Genomic DNA, 21,157 nt, shown 5'->3' with positions numbered 1-21,157 from the left:
CAACTTATTCTAGTCCCCACCCCATTCAGATTTTCCTCTGAGATCAGGCTAGCTTGTACTAGAGACTGGAAGCACCCAGAGTCAAGCAAAGCTTCGGCTTTCTCCCCATTAATTAGAACAGGAACCATGCAAACTTTCTTTTCTACCATCTCTGTGGCTGGTCTTGGAACTGAACACAAAAGAGATGGCTTTGATTTCAGGGCAGGGCAAAAATGTTGTGTATGGCCAAAGTTATTACAATTATAACATCTTACGTCTTGGGCTGAGGACTTTGGAAATGACTTTTTACCACTATGTTGTCTATGGGAAGGAATCTGCCTTGAACTAGACATAGTTCTAGCCTGAACCTGACCAAACCCCTGTTCACCCCCATTGGACTTACTTGGTTGGGCATAGTGGGTCTCCCGGGCAAAACAGGTGCTCTTGCTCCCCTTCCTGGCGGATGTGAACACCTCTGCAAGGCCAGCTGCTTCTTTCGCCGTTTTCGGGTCACGCTCCCGTATCCATATCTCCAACTCTGGATTAACCATCCTCAAAAACTGCTCCAGAATTATCTGCTCAGATATTTCTTGTACAGTAGATTTCTCAGGTTTAACCCATCTTGAAAACAAGTCTTTCAGTCGTACATAAAGCTCACGTGGCGTCTCACCTGGCTCCACCCTCAGGGATCTGAAGCGGCGTCGATACGTGTCAGCAGTGATCTCATACTTTGCCAGAATTGCTTCTTTCACTTTGTCATAGTTCTCAGCATCTGCGATATCCATGAGAACATAAGCGGTACGAGCTTTTCCTGTCAAAAGGGGAACGAGACGCACAGCCCACTCATCTCTGGACCAGCGACACACCTGGGCCATCCTCTCAAATGTTGTCAGGAAATGCTCAATGTCGTCATCCGCAGATAAGAGAGGCAATTTTGGTTCCATAAGGGACCTGGAACCATGGGGAACCTGGACATCACCAACCTCTGATTCATCTTCATGCACTTCATGTGCTGCGGGGGAAGGTGGTGCTTCAGGTTCAGGTTTATCAATCACAGCATTTACTAGGAGCTGTAGTTGTTGAAATTGGTGCTGCATGCTTTTCCACCTCTGCTCCTGGCGAGAAAAGTCTTTCTCCAATTTCTGGTCTCTATTTGCTTGAGACTGCAACAGAGATGTAACCAACCCCGCCAGTTCCTCCAGCCTGTCCACAGGCTTTGCTGCTGCCATAGCCTCCAGATCAGATGAAGCTGAAGCCCCTTCAGGCTCTTCCTCTTGGTTTGCCTTTTTTCCACCTCTAGTCATCATCTCACTGTAGCATGGAGATCCCACTTCTGACACCAACTGTTAGCAGGCGACCTCTCGGCTGGATTTTCAGTGAGGCAATGAACTTGTCAGGCAGAGTAAAGTTGAGGCATCAACAGGTTTATTAGGCTCCACAGCATTCAGTCTCCATCAAACACACAATCTCTAGCTTAAATAGACACAGCTGATGGACTAAACCATTTACAATAGAAAATTAACTCCTCACTTCCATCAAAAAATACACATTTAAATCAAATATCTACAAACATACACTTAAGGTTATTTTTTTATAAACATTTTCTGATTTAACTTGCACCCAAACAGTATAGAAATCCCACAAACTATGTGCACAACTCCCCCTGTATTCTCCATGGCCTCTCCCAGAACCTATAAATGGTGTCTGGACCCCCGGGGATGCATTTGTCCAAACACCCTGGAGAGGACACAGAAAAGACAGGTAAGTCACTTTCTCAGCACCACAACACTTATTTTGCACTTCCTTCTAACAGACTTTACACTAGCATTTGCTGAAGTTTCTAAACAGTAACCCTTGCTTGCTCTAAACACCAATCCTCTTTTCCACAGACAACCACCCCAATTGCTAATGGAGAGCAGCTGTGGAGAGCCTTGAACAAAGGGCTACATGCTAATTATTAAAATACCCAATAAATATTCAATAAATATTTTAAAAACCTTGTGTGCAAACTGTTCTTTATGTGCAAATTTATGCTTAAAGTGCAGTGCCCAATAAAGTGTCCTAGTGCTAAGCAAGCTGTTTTTAATAAAGTGCAAAGGGCCCTTAAAAGTGCTACAAGCTATTTACATAAAACTATATACATAAAAATAGTCCCAGTAATGAAGACCTCTTCATTACACCCCTGGATAAGATACTTCTAATTTTTTCAATATTCAGCAGATGAAACAAGTAAGTCGTAACTTTATTAACATTTATTGGTTGTTATGCCTGGCTCAGTCCTATTGCATTATTTGTGTGTCTGCTCTTTCTTTTCCATTCCCCATTCAGTTTTAGGAGATAGTCGCTCAGGCTGAGACATATTTTGCTGGAGTTTCTTTGTTTTAAAGGGGAGCTTTCCTTTCTGCCGACCTTAATATGAAATCTGCTGAGTTGAGATGGAAAACCTCTGTTCTAAATTGGCACTAAATAAATTAACAACTAAATTTCTTTTTCTTAATCTCAGTAGTAGCGGATAATGTATCAGATAATGTATCTGTGGTTAATTTATGTGAGGTGTTTAATGGTGAATAGGGAAAAAGTCTGAGACAGACTTAGACCAGTTCATTCTGTTCCATTAAAAACGGTCAAACTGTTTGTTCAGATTCAATGTTTACTGAATTTCCTTATTTGGTCTTCTATAATGTTTTGTTTAAATCTTGAGGTAAAGAAAATATCTAGCACATTCAGATTAATTTATTGTAGCCAAATAAAATATACCCACATTTAGATAATGTGCCAAAGCCACAGCCATCCTATTCCCATAAAATGCTGTTGGAGCCAAAGCTACAGTTAATTAAATAGTTTTCAACCTGTTCCCCTCGCTCACAAGTAGGATCTCTTGTGCTTGGAAAGGTGGTGGTTCTGTATACAGTAGAAACTGTTGATCTTAAAGACCTTCTTCCTTTTAAAGTTCTCAGTTTTCTTTATTCCAAAATTCTACTGTAGCTTTAAGTTGAGTAAAGGAAATCTGAACTATGTGTAAATCCTTTGCATTTAAATCTGAGAGAAAGACACTTAGAATTTTGATTCATCTGTTAACATTTATAAAATTCATTATTAGTTCTCAAACTTGTGTTTACAGTATATGGCGATAGTTTGTTGCTTTAGTTGGTATATCATTAAAAAAAATCTGCTGGTGACTTATGTCCCCCTTCTCAATCATCATTTTACTGTGTTTCTTATTGTTTGCTTTAACTGCGAACAGTTGGATTTTGGAAACTTTTTCTGTGATGCAGCAGCAAAAAACAGTCCAAAGCCAACTTTAATTTGCTCGTGCAGTCGACCATAGAGTAAAAACAGAAGTTTCCTTCTCCCCAGACTTTCTGGAACAACTGATCCTCTGTACGTCAAAAAAAAAAAAAAAAAAAGGATGTAGACCCCAAAGGAGGGACCTGACTAGGAGATAGCTGGGTTTGCTGCAGTCTGGCAGTAAATTATTAAAGAGAGGCTTGCTGGAGGTGGGAGCTAGAAAGCTAAGGTGATGTAGAAGCAGGGAGTAGAGCAAACTGAGGTCTGCCAAAAGCTTCCCTGAGGTGGTGCTGGGACAGAGTCACATAGGAGAAATTACAGATTGACAGCTTGGTGGGCTTTCTGTTGAAGACAGACGGTAGGCGGAGAAAAGAGTCTAATTTGTGATGGTATCCTTTTACCCTCATGAGTTGATAGAGCAGAATAACAAGCAGAAACATTAAACACAGTCTGATTCATGGGATGGAATCACATAGGTGCAGAGACAACAGATGTCACAGATTTATCACCAATCAGGTACAAAGAAACAGAAACATATACAAGGTCGAGGGTTTTTCTTTATGCCTGAAGTGGTTCTTTCTCTTACTGTGTCAGGATTATACCAAAGTTTTAAATCTCTATGGCTTAAAAAACATGTTTTATGAGATTCAAGAAGAAGTACTGGACTGACCAGAGTTCACACAGTGTTAACCCCTCCCCTACTTGTTACAAGTTACTGCTGGTCAGTCAACTGAAAGACTGCAACTCTTTTTCTCATCTAAAGACAAATTTGGCTCTTTCAACAAACAGTACTTTCATAGCCACAAAACAGACAAATAGATGTGGAAACTAAACGAGCTCAGCTATTACTCTCATGAAGGCAAACTAGTTTTAAAACTACAGCTGGATCTCCAGGCGTTAACTCCAGTCTGACTAATTAACCCAGGAAAACTAGTTTGTTTTAGCTGTGTTTCTCTATACAAATCACCCTAAACTGGTGTTTCATATGTTTCTTTGAGTTACCCTATGATGGTTGGAAAAAGTGTTGCCATGGTCTTGCATAATGGCAGCTGGCACTCCACACATCACCAACTGTTTTTAATCTGTCAATAACTTGGTTTGTCACATTTGGACGTATTCCATAAACCCTTGTGCAAAAGTTTGTCCAATGCATGGTCCTTTATCTGGCCACACTTAAAGCACCCATCTTAACTAATTACTCTCATTTAATTGTGACCATCAAGAGCATGGTGACCAAACATCCCCGATTTCCGGGGACAGTCCTCGTGTTGGACCACCTTTCCCCAGCTAAAGCTATCACCGGAGATGTCGCAGAGAGCACGAGCATGTTGCGCTCAAAAACAGTTTTTATGGTAGCTCCTTTCACTGCTGTTATCGCAAAGACAAGGAACAGACTTTAAAAAGAGAAGAAGAGGAAGCAGAAGTTTGTTGTCCCAACTGGTCACAACTGATGAGGATCTGCTCTGTTGTGGTACTGTCAGTGAGTTAATCAATTCAGTTCTTGTATTTGGATTTGGCTGATCCTTGTGGTAAAGGTTTGGTTCATGCCCTATAATAATAATAATAGGGCTTCCATGCATTCTGTTGTACTAAATGTGAGGACTGAAAATGTAACATATACCAAGCTAATCAACAAAAAGTAAGACAAGACTATGGTTGTAGCTGACATGAGTGAGAGACTCGGTTTAGAACTGATTGGTGACCTTTAGTTTATATTTGCAGATAATTATAAGTAGAGATAATATAATTTATTGTGGTTTATGAGCAAAAACTAGGTGTGCTTTTCAACTACTCAGTTTTATCATGAAAAAATATGAGTCAGCAACAGGAAAATAGCAACAGGAGTAAGAGATAACCACCTGTTTGATGATCATTTACTATGTTGCCTTTTTTTTTTAGCTCCAACTATTTTGGCAATTGGCATTTTTAGTATTTAATCAGGCAAAAATAATAATAATCATTAATCATAATATGTATGATGAGTTTATATCAAAATAACCCTAGTAACTGACCTTAGTAACCAGCCAGAAAACACCTGGATTATTCAGCCTGTCCGGTAATAAAAGACAGGAAGCAAAGGAGCTAGCTGAAGTTCTGGAAGTAATAGAGCTGAGCATTGAGCTCATCAATGGGAGATATTAAATTGCTTGTCTAAGAGGCACAACAAAAAAATGGTGCCAAAACAAGTATCATCAAATTAATGAAACATGTAACAGATTTTTTGAAGATGCCTAATGGTAAATTTGCTCACAGTAACAAACACATGTTTTTGTAAATTTGAAGTATTTTAGAATCTTTGTATATTGCATAAATATTGTAATGATCAGAACAGATGGACCCAGAATTCAAACCAGACAACCAGTGCATAAAGCTTTGTTTATTGAAACCAAACTGCTGCAGGTAGTGTCACCGATTAGGGCAGGAACCTCTGTAAATGGAGACAAAAGATTAGTCATCAGGTTTGCTTTATGATGTGCATCAATCAAACGTAATGGTCACTAACCTTGTCTTAGTCCTCAGTCTGGGAAAAACCACAAAGTTAGGTTAGAGCTGGTTGACAGTGGCACGGATGTTGCTGTCACTGCTAAGGAAGTCCCAGAGAATAACTCCCGCCGAGTTACGATAACTCAAATTCCACTTTTACAAGTTTTCTATAGGTTGGAGATTGGGGCCACTCCAGAACATTGGAGGTCTTCTGCAACAGCAATCATTTGAAAATTGGATTATTTTTCCATATCTGTTAACTGCTGTACACAACAACCTTTAACCGCTTTTTCTTTTCACGCCACACCACTAGAAACATAAAAAATTGTTTAATTTACCTACCAAGCCAGCATTCAACCATCTATTTTCCAACTCGCTTATCCTTACTGGGGTCACAAGAGGTGCTAGTACAGTACCTATCTCCAGCTGTCAATGGGCAACAGGTAGGGTACACCCCAGACCGGTCGCCCGTCCATCACAGGGGGACACAGGGACACAGAGGACAAGCAACCAATCAGACACACCTAAGAAAATTTTTTTGAAAAGCCAATTAACCTAACAGTCAGAGTATGCACGCTCAGAGAGAATATGCAAACTGCATGCTGAAAGACCCTGGGCCAGGAATCTAACCCATAACCTTCTTCCTGCAAGGCAGCAGTGCAACCCACTGCACTACTGAGCAGAGCTTGCATGCCAGCATTTTTTTAATAACTGAACCACATATGATTGCTTGCATAAAAAGGTAATTCAGACAGAATCAGTAATATCAGTAATTTAGTATTGGGGCATTAACCATTTGCGAGACCTTTTGGAAGCACAGTCTGAATGATCTGATTCTTGGCAATGCTACCTCAATATGTAATGATCCTGCTCCTTTTTACTTGCATGTCTGTACCTGCTTCTCTGTGCTGCTCTTATTTGGCTCCTAGTTTCACCTGCGTCTCCCCTGCCGGTATTCTAATCACTCTCATTCATCCCACCTGTGATCCTTCCTCTATATTCTGCTCTCTGAGTGGCAAGGGCGGTCTAAATGTCTAGAGTTATTTCCCTGCCACTCTGTTTGATCTCAACCACTGTTCTATCTCCTGGATTTCCCTGTATTTCAGATATTCTTCTAGCCTCTGATCTCTGGACATCGACCCTGCTTCTCCCTCCTAATTAGAGAATCTAATCTTGTCAACTTGTGTTGGCCTTACCATGCTCAACTTTTTATTGTGCTTTACAGATTCAGGCCTGTTTGTCATATTCTGTTGCCTGTGGCATAGTTTGATTACATTTTCTGGTCAACATGCAGAATCACAAACATGACTCAAAAGAAAGGCATGACAGTTTATTATATATCTTGGAGAGTCATGGCTCATCAAGGCGGAGTCACAAGGGAGAGAGAAACATTTAGGCTAAACTGACCAAAATGTTGGGAATGGTTTAAAGCGGAATTTGGCTTACTGTAGGTGGGAGCAGCAGCATTGTTGGAGGGGTAATCAATTAATATTGTGCTGTGCTGGCGGCTAGCTTTTCATACCCCTTTCTTACTGGCCGAAAAACCTGTTTAAACTTGAGAACAATGGATTTTTATTAACGGTGGGAACAGCTCACTGACGCATAGAATTAAATTTAGAATTAAAATTTATTTAATTGTCTTTTCATTGTCACAAGTACAAATCAACAAAATTCACTCTCTGCATTTAACTCATTCCTTTGGGAAGAAGTGGGCTGCAATTGTGCAGCACCATGGAGCAGTGTTGGGTTAAGGGTCTTGCTCAGGGACCCAGAATGTCTACCCAGATCAAACGACTCTGCGAGGGATCTACATTAAAATCGTCTCTGTCTGATCTAACAAGCCGAAACATCTCTGTTTACATTTGTTACATTTCTGTTTACATTTGTTAAACATGGCACAGAGCTGTTTAGAGGGATTTGGAAAGATAATAGATTTAAATAGTAAAGCACACTATGCCCTGGCTTCCTTACATGGTGCTCTCCATTGTTAACTTTAATGATTTTTGTCACACTGGTGACATCATTGCTAACATGGCATGTTGGTGTCACCTCACACGGAACCGTGGGGGACAGACACCATGCAGCTTGCCAGCTAGGAGTTAGTCCCAGCTTTTTTTGCCAGTGGAAGCCAAATGCTGATTGTCAGCGCTATAAAACGAGTGTAAACCTGGTATTTTCAGTAGGTAAGTCGCGTTATAGTCAGAGGTATCAAAAGTATTACATCATTGTCATTACTCAAGAAGTAAAGATACCAGGATTAAAAGAGGCTTTTGGAAGTATTCAAGTATTAGCTCAAATTTTGTACTCAAGTATAAAATGACCTAGTTTAAAAACAATTTAAAGTATTGAAGTAAAAGTAATGTGAAGGGGGGGAAATATCACAGTGTACAAAAGCTTTTGTGTTATATAAAACATTAAATAATTAACACTAATACACTAGGCTGCCTATTTCAGCTGGATATATGTCCACTGCAAATTATTGCAATTATGCTCGATGGTTATACATTAAAGAACCCATATGTGCAATAGTGAGCAATAATGTGGTTCATGAAGCTCAAGATATGATGAATAATTGCCTATGGAGCAAAAAGTCAAACATCAGAGGCCTTTTGAGTGGTAAAAGTAAAAGTAAATTCAAGCTTAGCTGCACTAACATTAAACCAAAGGTTACAAGACAGGACAGGGACCAGTAAATCCAAAACAGACTTTGTAACACTCATTACACAGTACTAGAGAAAAATTATTTTTCAAAGTAACTGATAAAAACCTAGAAAAATATCCTGGTAACGCACAATAGGCTGTTTGGCCAGGGATACACAAAAGTTGTCTGGTCTTCTTGGCAAACAACCTCCTTGGTGAGCTTGGCTGAGGCATTCCACTAGTCTCCTTTAGGATATTTTCCTTCTTTTGTGACATTAATGTGATCTGTATACATTCCTGGTCAGACAAATAACTTATTAACCGATAGGGTGTCAGGATGCTTACTCTTCTCATCTAATCACTGTTACAGTTTTTTATCTGGATAGCACAGTTTGTGGGTTTTCTTCTCACCCATAGATGACAAGTGGTTATTAAAATGAGTAACAAAGTTCGTCTCCTCCAGTTTCTAACAAAATCTAAGGAGTAGAAAGTACAGATGATTAAAGTTTAAGGAGTAAAAGTAAAAAGTCAAATGAATAATAATTACTCCAGTAATGTTTAGATAACCAAAATTTCTATTTATACTTCTTTATTTGAGTCAATCAGAGGAAAACTGCTGGAAACAGAGAGCAAAGGAGGATGGGCAGGTAAGTGTTGGTTGGAGACAGCATGTGGCCGACAACCGTTGGTGGTTCCAGAGCCAGCTCCCATCAGAGGAAAAAAGGACCAAATAATCTGAGCTGGGGTCAGACTAAACTTGAGGAGTCACCTGGAGATACAACAAGCATTGAGGTAAGAAACAAGAAAATAAACTGGCATTCACTAACACACACAGGGCAAGGTTCTACCATGTGGGTGAATCACCTGGCAGACAATCTCCAGCGGTCTAATTAGAGAAATCATGATCAGGTGTTTACCTGCTGCAGTTCAGCCATCTCCATCAGCGATCTGTGCAACATATACATAAGCTATGCGACACAAAGTGTTGGGACAGACACATTTCTAGCAACACCAAAGGTACACTGTTGGTGATTTTAGTGATGAGGCAGTGCCATGATACCCGCCATGGATGTAAAGTCACAGTTGTTAAGCCTTGAACAAACAGAATCCAATTTTGTGTTTGATCTAACAGAAAATCGTGTCATTTGAGATCATGGCTCATTGAATGGCACTGAGAGTCAATGAGGATAAACACACCCGACATGATTTTCTGCACGAAGGCTCACATAGCTCCGACTGAAATACACCCCCGAGACTATGCAGCAATTCAGCTGCAATTTCAAGGGTCTGACAGCATAAGAGACGCGTTTGAAAAGTAACAAAACATATGATTTGGGGAACAACTACCCAAAACCTTCACAAACTTCGGGTGGACACAAAACAAACATAGAGATCCTCTTTGAGCCTCACAAAAAACAAACGAGGGGCAGACAATGGAGGTTAGCACAGCTTATCACTCCTTTTTATGAAACATAAAAACAAAAAAAAGTTCAATCTGAAAAACTCACACGAAGAGAAATGACAATTAGGAGAAATTGATTGATACAATTACTTTGTCTTTGACACTCAGACCTCGGCAGGAAATTAATTAATTTTGATAGATATGCATGAACAGGGGCAAAGAATAGGGCTGTTTCCTCCCAGACCTGAAACTGGTGGTGGAGTGGAGATGAAGTTGGTCAGTCTGTAGACTGCTGGTTAGTGAGACGGTCTGCTGAGCTTTATGGGGAGATCCAGTGGACTGCTTGAGCTGATACTAGAGCTTCACTCAGGGACCTGGAAGATGGAAGTCCAGTTGGATAACACAGGTTAAGAGAACCTGTCCATGATGAGCAAGCATGAAGCGACAGTGGAGAGGTAAAACTCCCTGTTGGGTAGAAACCACTGGCAGAACCAGGCTCATCTGCCGGACCGTTAAGATGAAACAGGGAACTCAGTAGGAGTCCGGGAAGAATGACACTGATGAAGCTTTAGCTACGATGGTGAAGGAGGGGCTGGAGTTGGGTTGAAACATTGTCATCTGAATAAAGTCACACAGCCCATCCACCACCCGTGCACAGGAGCAGACAAGTTAGTATCGGAGGCCTTTTAAGATGAACTTTGGATGCCGATAGGCTTTCGTTGCGGTGTGGTTCAAGGTTGATTGGCTGTGTCGCAGGTAGATGTAAGAGAGCAATCAGTTTCTTCAGTTGAACTTCCGACAAGGCTCCATTTAAACAAATCTCTCTCTTAGAATCACCTCTCATAACTTACCCAGTACCTCTATAAACCGTCCCAGAGCCTTTATTGCTGTGTTTCCTATTTCCTTTCTAATTATTCACTGCGTAAGAAAATAAAGGAGACATAAAAGACAGCATCACTTCAATTAATCAAACTTCTGTCAAATCCAACTGTCCACTTAGGAAGGAATAATTTCACATGCTGTTGTGCAAATGGAATAGACAACAGATGGAAATTATTGGCGTTTATGTGGAAGGCAGCACAGCTCTCCATGTGCTCATCAGATGCACCATGACTGTCACTGGGTACCGTGATGAGATCCTCAGACCACTTGTGAGACCATATGCTGGTACGGTTGGCCCTGGGTTCATCCTAAAGCAGTACAATGCTAGACCTGATGTGGCTGGAGTCTGTCAACAGTCAGTAGAGATCCTCCATCAACCCCAGCATCATATTTCATGGTTCCACCAAGTCTCCAAGCACCCAGGGTCCATCAAGGTTCCAATCATCCAATGAAACCTTGGATCAAAGTCTGTTTGTCTCCACCATTGTTCCAGGTTCCCTGGTTCTAAGTTACACTGGCCTCAGTCCAACCCTGTCACCTTCTAGACTTCCGCCTAAAGCCAATGAAATATCCAGACCTCTAGTTTGAATCAGATGAGTTTCCAGACCTCAGATTTGATTTTCAAGACCTCTGCCCAATCTGCCAAATTACCAGACCTAAAAACATGTTCCAAGCCTCATTCAGGGTCCAAGCCTTATCCAGGGTCTAAGTCTCATAGTGTGTACTACCTGTTGCCTGGTAGAGCTCCAAGGCTCTCTCTTCACAGTTTTTGCCAGTCTATCTGGCTGCAGTTAATTCAAATTTGCTTCAGTTAGAAATCAGTTTATTAGATGTACATTATTAGACATCTTCAATTGTTTCTGAAAGAATATTTATCATGGTTTCAAATGTGTTAAAACTGACAGTTAACTTTGATTTAAGACAAAACTAAGATCCCTACGCTTTGGAGGAGCTGCAGAGATCCACAGATCAGGGAGAGCAATCTTTAGACAGGACATCTTTCTGTGTTATACTGTTTGCAGTTTGTTGGTAACAATAGGGGACACTGCACACATGTGAGAAAGGAGCTCTGGTTAGATAAGAAACAAAACTGAACCTTATGGCCTGCAAGCCAGTTACAACGTGTGTCTGAAACTCAATGAATTGAATTAATTTGATAATAGTGGTGGCATCGTTGTGCACCACTATAAAAAATTTAACTTCTTCTTTTGCTTAAGATAAGTAGATTTTTTTTTTAATTGAGCAAGTAAGTGAGAGACTTTGCAAATGGAATAATTTTACATTTAACATAGAAAACAACTGTTGCAGTCTATTATTTTAAGTGTAAAATAACATAATATCTTATTTTAAGGGTAAAAATACTCATTCCATTGGCAGATCATCTTTTTAACCTACCGGTACTCAAATTAAGGGTAAATACACCTTTTTTAAGACATTTTTTTTTTTACAAGTTGTTGTTAACTTTTTGCAGTGTGTGGGGTTGCTTTTATTCCAAAGGAATAGGGATACTAATCACAGTTACAGTAATAGGAAGATAGGTTGAACTAGATGTAAGACACCCTTGGAACAAACCTGTCAAAGGCTAGCAGGGTCAGAAGGACCTCTGGAACAAGGGTCAGACTGGCCAAGTCAAAGTCCAGACCTTATTAATGATTAATTTCGAGATTTGAACCTTGATGCTCATTTATAATGTCTGACAAATATCACTTAGCCTAAGTTATTTGCAAAAAAAGCCTAAAACTTAAATCCTTGTCTTGAGCTCTTTCTGCTTTAAATGCTACCAATGTACGCTCTACAGTGTGTTTCAAATGCGAATGAACGACACACCATTCAGATTTTTTATGATTAAAGCATGTAGCATTCCATTTCATAAACACATACTTCTATGCATTTTTCTATGTAATTCTAATGAAATAAATTTCACAAAGTACATGTTTTTTTTTCATGATAAAATGTGACCAAGTTCAAGAGGTATAACAAGTCCCTTTTTATCTGTGAGGCAAGTAATCGTAGCTGTGATTTGCACCCCTGGTGAAAGATCTTCCCATGAACGCCTCATATGCATCTATGCAGGGACACACAAGGAAATAAATCCCACTTTGTCCTTTCTGCAATACATCCATCAAGACAAACACAGTAAATTTAGCTGTTTTTACATGTAAAAGCCTTCTGTTGTCTGTGGTTGATGAGCTAATGGGTTATTTGATTCACAAACCGCTATATGGTTAAAGAATAACAGCATGCTTTTTATATATAACTCATGTACACACTGTTTGTAAATTACCTACGCAATATTTAGGCTCTTCTGAAAATGGAAATAATAATGCGAATCTACCTCATTATTCATTTAAGAAGACCCAATCAAGCTGTAAAATTGATGTAGTGTCTTTGGATTCCTAATGCAAGTTTCTTTAAGAGACAATAAATTACAATTATACTCTTTCACTTTATATTTAATGTGTTTTTTTCCAAACTCTAGTGAGCAGCGGTATAGTATAAGTCAAGGCAGCAGGTCTAAATTTAACTGGAGTTGTCAAGACAACATGCAAAAAGGAACATAGGGTTCCTAACTAAAGCTAATAAAAAAAACAACAACATCAAACAGCTAAATCAAGGTTGTGATCAATTAGACCTGTTTGATATAGTTATAAATTTGGCCCGATGAGCTCAGCAGAGACGTTCCAACATAGAGTGCCCTGCAAAGGTATTTAATAGGCTTTAAGTTCTTTTCAAATTATAAAGTTCTATTTAGGCCATTACTTTGACTGGACCATTCAAAAACATGAATATGCTCTGATCTAAACCTGGGGACTAAAACTCGTTAGTTTTTTAGGGCTGAGGTTCTGGAATATTTATCATAGTCTTTAGGAATTTCAGTTTTCTGAAGACTCCCATGAGGTAGTGAAAAAGATGGCAAAGTTTATATTGACCAAGAAGCTATGGTGGCAGAAGCTTGTTACGGAAGTTTTGTCTAGGAATGACTCTGGGGGTTTTGATTGAAGAGTCTTCATTGCCTAAGGAGTAAAAGATAAGGATTACAGGATAGTATTTATGAGGTTAGCAAGGGAAGGAATAGTTGAGTTTACCAGTGGTGTGGGTGGGGCTTGTTCTGTTTTTCAGTGTAGTCACGTTTCTTTTATCATGACTAACTGTATGTGCTCTCTTAAGTCCACTGACATGGGAACTGGCATGGTGCTTTCGTGCCTGGCTGTGTCTTTTTTGTGGACTGTGCTGCCTGTGGACCGGGTTGACAGTAGCCTTTTGTATCTCTGCTTCTGTCTCCTTGAACCCCAGTTGCCCTCTGCAGATGGCCGCTCGCATTGAGCCTGGTTCTGCTGGAGGTTTCTTCATGTTAAAAGTGATTTTTTCCTCTCCACTGTCGCTACAAGCATGCTTGGTGTGAGGGATTGCAATGAGTTGATGCAATCAGCTGGTTTTACTTAAATATAAAACGTTGAACCAATCTGACTTCATGATCTGGTTGAACTGTCTCTGAAGTGCCTTGAGGTGACATGTTTTGCGAATTGGTCCTATATAAATAAACTGAATTGAATCGACACAAACAGAATCAGGAGTACTGTATATATTCTATTGAAACTTATATTCTATTGTTTTGCCTCCACTTGATAGTAATGAATTAATTTGTGTTGAGCCATTCCATAACATTCAAATAACATTTAAAGGTCTAACCAAGAAAATGGGGGGAAAACAATAAATTGTAATCTATGCTCCAATCGACTGCAGTTTATTTAAAATTTACTATTTTGTTGTTGCTGACATTTTAAGGCAGTTTCTTTTCTTTTATTTATTGGATGGAATTAAAGGCAACTACAGTAATAAAGCATTCTGTTTTATCATACTTAGAGTCAGATACTTATGTCAATGTTTGGAATGGTAGAGATATAATAGCTGGTTTCAATGCGACTTTAACATGGAATCCAATTTTTTTTATAAACACATTCAAAGATCTTCAGGCATGATATGCTGTAAATATAAGGAATCCTAGGTAAATGTGAATTTTGCAGTTTGATGGCTCCTACAGTATATTTTAGTGTGGCTTTACTGTAGCTTCATTGTGCCTTTCGGCATTTTCACTTTTATTCTTTCATTTTTCATTTCAAGCTGGACCATATATCAGATTGGCTCTGTAAACTGAGACGAATACCCCAGCCGTTCCCTCATTTTGCCTAGAGGAAAAGTAAAAATATGGACAGTTTGGATGTCCATCTATTTCTCACTTCTTTCTAAACCTCTAAAGCAGGTGAATGTGTGTCTGTTGATACTGCACCAAGAAGGGTGGAATAAGGATTTCTGATTAATGAGGTAATGTGCCTATATCCCTAAAGCTACAAAGTAGTTAAAAACTTTAGCTGGTCAAAGTATTTTACTGCTTCTGGAGCTGACACAAGAGCCTTTTTAAAAGCATAAGCTAGAAGAAAATTTTAGGACATCTACAATGAATGACATTAAATTTTGTTTTTCAGAAACTTTAAAGAAACTGACCATGACTTCAGTTTAAGTGGAGAAATAAATAATGTTGAGAAATATGTAAGGACATCAAACGATTCTGAAACTAAAAAGTAAAATCCATCCAAGGACGGTTTCTGGTGACCTTTTAGGTAAGAGGTTCATGCTGCAAAATGTGTCATTCTCAGCATGGTTCCTGGGACACAACAGGCATTGAATCATCTCTGCATCCTTTCAGTGTCAGGGGATAAGCAAACGTTTGTTGCAGGATTGTGGTCATAAAATGTAGATAATTATATTTCAAATCATTCAGAGACAAATTTGTAGAATGTTTCTTATTGTGTATGCGATGCTTTTTATTCATACATTGATTGGCACTTCAAAAGCAGTGTGTCTGGGAGAGTCTAATAGAAGTTTCACACCTGAAGAGACTGTAGCAGATGTACTGCACCTCATATGGGTGTACAATATGTATGTCAGCACAACACAGCAAATAATAAAAAATTATGAAAAACAATGACAAAAACAAAAATATATATGTCCAAATGCAGTTTGTGGACTACAATGCTGATATCTGCGATGATGGTGCTGCTGATGAAGCTCCTCAGAAATGACTTTAGCACAAAAACAGTCTTGAGTTCAGCATCTATTCTTTGCCTGCTTTGTTTGTCACAGTTGCTAGGCCCTGAGTAAATGGTGGTGATGGTCGGAGAACGCTTGACTAGTTCCAATCTATAGCTGAACTCTTCTGGCCTTGTTATTCTCATGGCCTTCATGGGATCCAGTACAGGTAGGCTGGGATTAATTTGGGCTAAATTAGACCACACCGTGACTAGACTAGGCAGAATGCTCCACACCGGAGCAGAGGAAAAGTTAATTACCGAATCCTTTCCAAAAAGTTAGGAGCATGACATTTTCTAAAATAACTTGCTATGGGGAACATTTAACTCTTCTATCCACAGGTAGTAGTTTCAGACCAGCTAAAAAAAAAAAACAAAACAAAAAAAAAAAAAAATTTTGTGTCTTTCTTGATGTTTCCCTTAAACTGTGGAGACAGATGAAAGCAGTGTTGCAGTTTATTTATTTTTTTTATGTCAGAAAACTTGGTAAGGTTGAGCCATGCCTTATCAATGACCTGAATTTTTACCTGCTAGGTTGCCTACAGCAACTCCCTGTACCTTGGCTTGGACCAGACCTCCACCGTCTCTAGTTGGTACAAAACGCTGCAGCTTGTTTACTGACTGGCATGAAAAAAAATTTGCACATTATCCCAATGTTGGCTTCTCTTCAGCTTCTCAATGAAATGTGTATTTTAAAGCTCAGTGTTCTAGACTAATCTACACGTATTGTAGCAGGTCTTAGACTCCAGAATCACCTACCTTTTAACATGAAATCTGCACAGACTCATTTTTATTAACTTGCTTTTATTAGGTAATCAGCAAAACGTTTAGTTTAAAGTTGGTTTATTTGTGGACTTCTTTTATGCATTATGTCTGTATCCTTCCAGCTGTTTTGTTAGCTTTAGCTGACGGTTTCATTTTCCTTTTTCTGTTCACAGCCCTTGTCTTTGATCTCTCTTTTTTTGTATTTTTATTTATGATTTGTTTTAACACCCAGAGAGGATATTGATCATCTGTCACCTTTAGCAAAAAAAAAAATTATTTGGCTGATATACAATATACCATGAACTGACTTTGACCTTTTGTTTGTGCCCTCAATGGGCTCGCACCTTGCTCGCCACCCATTGTGCCGACACTGCTCCACCAGATCGCTGTACTTAGCCCTCTCTCTCTCGTCGGCCTCCTCGATGCGGTCTTCCCAAAGGACCGTGAGCTCCAGAAGCACAACCTGCTTCGATGTTGCTGAGGTCAGCACCACGTCTGGCCTTAGTGATGTTATGGCCACATTTTCTGGGAACTTCAGTTGTTTCCCCAAGTCTGCCATCAGCTCCCAATCCTGTGCCATTGTGAGCAGGCCAGAGGAAGAGACCCTGGCAACAGCTGGTGGTCCTTCTCCAGCTCTGATGAAGGAGATAGTCTTCTTCGCTGGGCGGAGGCGCTTGCAGTGGGCTATTCCACTGCAGATGGTGTTCGCTATGGCCTTCAAGACCTGGTCATGACGCCAGCGATAGCGCCCCTCACTCAGGCTCCTCGAACAGCAGCTCAAGATGTGCTCCAGGGTCCCTCTCTTCTGGCACAGGGCACACGCTGGTGACTCCACCTTCCCCCAACAGAACAGGTTAGACGGGCTTGGCAATACGTCATATACAGCCTTCCACTGCTGCCCGCACTTCTTCCTGGAGCAGCATTCTCCTCCTCTTCTCCTTTGCCTTCCCGCAGCAAGGTGTTGTGCTGCTACCAAGGCCTGCTCTTCCCCAAGCCACTGTCCCCACCAGAGTCCTGTGCCGCAGCCGTGACTCCGCCACTTCCACAGCCTCTGCCGCCCTCCACTTCCGCCCCGTCCGGACCTCGATACCAGCCTGAGAGACTTTTGGGTCACATGACTCTCTGTATTGCAGCTCCTCCCTAGTTCGGCTCACCTTGAATTCCTCATTCAGGCTGCTGAAGGGGAGCTTCAGCATGTTGTTCTTTCCGTATAGGGCGATGCTGCTCAGGCTCCGCGGTACACCCAGCCACTTCCACAGGAACCTGCTGACTCTCCTTTCAAAGCCCTCAACTGTGGAGATTGGGACCTCATACACAAGGAGGGGCCAGAGAATCCTTGGAAGGATGCCATGTTGGTACACCCAGGCCTTGAACTTGCCAGGTAGACCTGATTTGTCCACCGTAGCTAGCCAAGCCTCCAGATCTTGATTGGTCGCGTTGATGGCTGCTGTGTCTCTCAGGCTGCAGTTGAAAACTTTCCCCAGACTCTTCACCGGCTTATCGATGATGGATGGTATCTGGGTGCCGCCAAGTGTAAAGATGAACTTGTTGGTGACTTTTCCTCTCTTTAGCACAAGGGATCTTGATTTAGCGGGCTTAAAGGTCATGCGGGCCCAGGTGGTCAGTTCTTCCAGCCCCTTCAAGATCCACCTGCTCCCTGGGACATTTGATGTTGTCACGGTCAGGTCATCCATGAAGGCCCTGATGGGCGGCTGCCTGACACAGGACTTGGTTAGGGGCCCTCTGCACTGAACCTCGAGGGACTTCGCCAGCATGTTCATAGCAAGTGCGAAGAGGATCACTGAAATGGTACATCTGGTGATCCCTTCTCCAGCTTGTGCCAGTCCAATGTTATGGATCCTGCTGCAACCCTCAGACTGAACCTGTTATAATAGTCCAGAATGAGGTCTCTGAACTTAGCTGGGACATGGTGGCGGCACAGTGTCCGCTCGACGAGCTTATGAGGTATGGATCCATATGCGTTCGCAAAGTCCAGCCACAGCATGACTAAGTCTCCCTTGCTCTCTCTGGCTTCCCTGATCAGCCATTGTGCTCCAGACACCCTGGTATCTTTGGGATCCCTCCCTTCTGGACCGAGGTGTCGATGTAGGGGTTCCTGAGGAGGTAGTCAGTTAGACGCCTTGCCACAGTGCTGAAGAATAATTTCCCTTCAACACTGAGCAGGAAGATGGTTCTAACCTGATCGATGTTTGTAGACCCTTCCTCCTTCGGAATCCATACACCTTCTGCAAATCGCCACTGCTCGGCAACCTTTCCCCTCCTCCAGATTACCTTCAAAATCCTCCAGAGCCTGTAGAGTAACTTTGGGCAGTTCTTGTACACCTTGTAAGGTACTCCACTAGTTCCGGGGGCTGAGCTTGATCTTGCCTTTTTGACTACCTCCTGGATTTCCTTCCAGCTGGGCTCCCTCCCATCGAAGTCCACTGTTGGTGCTGGTGGGTCAATCAGGGACTGGCAGTCTCCCAGGTCTTGCTCCCTGGATGCATCTCCATAGGTTGCACCCAGGTGATGGTCGACCTCTGCTTTGAAACAGGTAAGTTGACCACTGCGTTCCTGCCCCAGCAGCTGCTTCTTAAACCCAAACGGGTTTGCTAGAAAGGCAGTGCGCTTCCTGGCTCTTTCCTTCCTTCTTCTCCTATGCCACTCAGCCCTCCTCAAAGTCAGGAGCTTCTTTCGAAGTATGTTGTGCAGCTCTGAGAGCGGTCCCCTCTCCTCCTCTCTTGCCTGCTTAAACTGCCGCCTCAGGACCCTCAGTTCCTTCCTGAGCTGGTGGATCCTCTGTGCTCGATTGCTCATGGTGTAGGGCAATCTCCCTGCTTTCTTCTCCTCCAGGCCAAATCTCTCAGCTCCCATGCTGATGATGATGGTGGTCATGGTCTGGAGACGCCAATTGACTTCCCCCTTGGCTGTTGCTTCTAAGATGGAGTCGGTGTCCTCATCAAACTGGCGCCACTCATACTCCCTATCAGCTCTGGGCCATCTAACCCGACGATGTTCTGGTGGTCTGTGTGGGTTTGGGGCTTGTACCACTTGGAGGTTCTGGGCACTATGGTTTGGCTCCAGGCCTAGCTCCTCCTGCGTCTCACCAGGGGGGATCCCTGCGTGCTGTGACACTTGCTATGTCTGCACACATCTCATCTTGGTCTGGTGGATCTTCAGACCACGTGGGTTTTTGCACACTTTGCCACAAAAGCATTCTGTAGTCATCGTCGTATTTCCATTGCCTGGTTTCGTCATTCTTTGATCCGTCCGAGTGGGATCCTCATCCTCCCCCCCTCTCGGGGATCCCTGGGGGTATTTTTCCATAGGTCGATCTGTAGCTTAGGGTGGGTTCTTCCTCCTAGTAGAGAGAAAGATGCAGGTTTGGGCTGCTAACCCTTACTGCCCCGATGCCGTCTCTCCGGGCTGTCCACTGTCTCTCCAGCTGTCACCACTCTGTTCTTGGCAGTCAACCAGACTTTCCTGGTGGTCACTATATATATATAGTCAGTGTTGTGCCTGAACGCGTTCATTGAACGAAAGTTCATGAACTCGTTCATATTTTGGGCGAACGTGAACTGAACGTACTGCATTATTGCCTGATGAACGTTATTGTGAACTCGTTCATTCTGGCGTCTGTGAACGGCACGCTCTCTCAGTTCAGCTCCGTTCAATAGGTTGCCAGATTTCTATAGAGTCCTCCAGGCGAAACCCCGGCTAAATCACACCGTAAACAGGCCTTAATATGTAGCGGGAAAAACACCCAATCTGGCAACAGCAGCTACCAGCGTCGTAGCCTACAGACTGCGTGCGTCATCAAAACAAAATGCAGCATGGAGGCGAACGTGGAGGCGACAAAGCAGCAGTATGATCACTTAAAACAGGTTTATGACCAGGTGGTCGGTGAGGATGATGGCAACAAGTTTGCCCGCCGGCTTTCAGTAAAAAAATCCGCACTTCAGTAACCTTAAATTCCTACCTCAGCCTGGTCCCTCAGTTTGTGTTAGTAAAATCTTCTTGAGCGGAGGTCTTCAACAGGGGATCCGCGACCCCTAGGGGGTCTACGGAGGTACTGCATGAGGGTCTGCATGGTTAGTTGATATTTTTATATTCCCCCCCTGCCAGGCGCGCTGGAAGCTGTTTCAAGCGAGGGGGGCTGATGGCTGGGTTGGAAAACACATGACGTCATTATGTTGAGGGCTGTGGCTGACGTTTTTAACATAATATTGTAGGCCTACATTTGTCGCCAAAAACTGCCATTTAAAATGCATCGGAACAAAGCATGAACATTTTAAACTTTATTTCTTCTCTTTTAATCATTCAAAACAAACAACAGCTCGCAATCAACAGGATCAGGAATACTTGAGTAAAACATGGCCTAAATCTAGCCTAAACTGAGCATTGAACGTCTTGAAAGTCCATTCTACTATGGATATGGGGAATGATTTCATATCTGAAACAAAAAACACACACACACAAAAAAATGTTTTACTAATTTCATATTTTATCACTAAATAGCTTAATACAGACATAATATTTAGTGATATGCAGCCTTATTCTAGCGCAGACTTCTTCAGCCACAGGACTAAGACGAATAGGCACATAAATAACGCTAAATGCGGCACTATAG

General features: G+C 41.8%; 1 long non-coding RNA gene and 1 pseudogene across 1 annotated transcript; one reads left to right on the top strand and one right to left on the bottom strand.

Annotated features, from left to right (window-relative positions):
- Positions 1-1,063: 1,063 nt before the first annotated feature.
- On the top strand, positions 1,064-1,978 carry LOC119780154. Its single transcript, XR_005280342.1, has 2 exons — positions 1,064-1,740; positions 1,869-1,978. It is a non-coding gene; the product is annotated as an uncharacterized LOC119780154 (long non-coding RNA).
- Positions 1,979-13,612: 11,634 nt separating this feature from the next.
- LOC119780161 lies at positions 13,613-19,603 on the bottom strand (annotated as a pseudogene).
- Between the last annotated feature and the right edge of the window lie 1,554 nt (positions 19,604-21,157).

The sequence above is a fragment of the Cyprinodon tularosa genome, unplaced genomic scaffold (assembly GCF_016077235.1).
Source record: "Cyprinodon tularosa strain WSP-4 unplaced genomic scaffold, ASM1607723v1 ctg156, whole genome shotgun sequence".
In the NCBI taxonomy this organism is placed as follows: domain Eukaryota; kingdom Metazoa; phylum Chordata; class Actinopteri; order Cyprinodontiformes; family Cyprinodontidae; genus Cyprinodon; species Cyprinodon tularosa.
The sequence above is the reverse complement of the archived record's forward strand: the minus strand, read 5'-3'. Positions and strand labels throughout refer to the sequence as shown.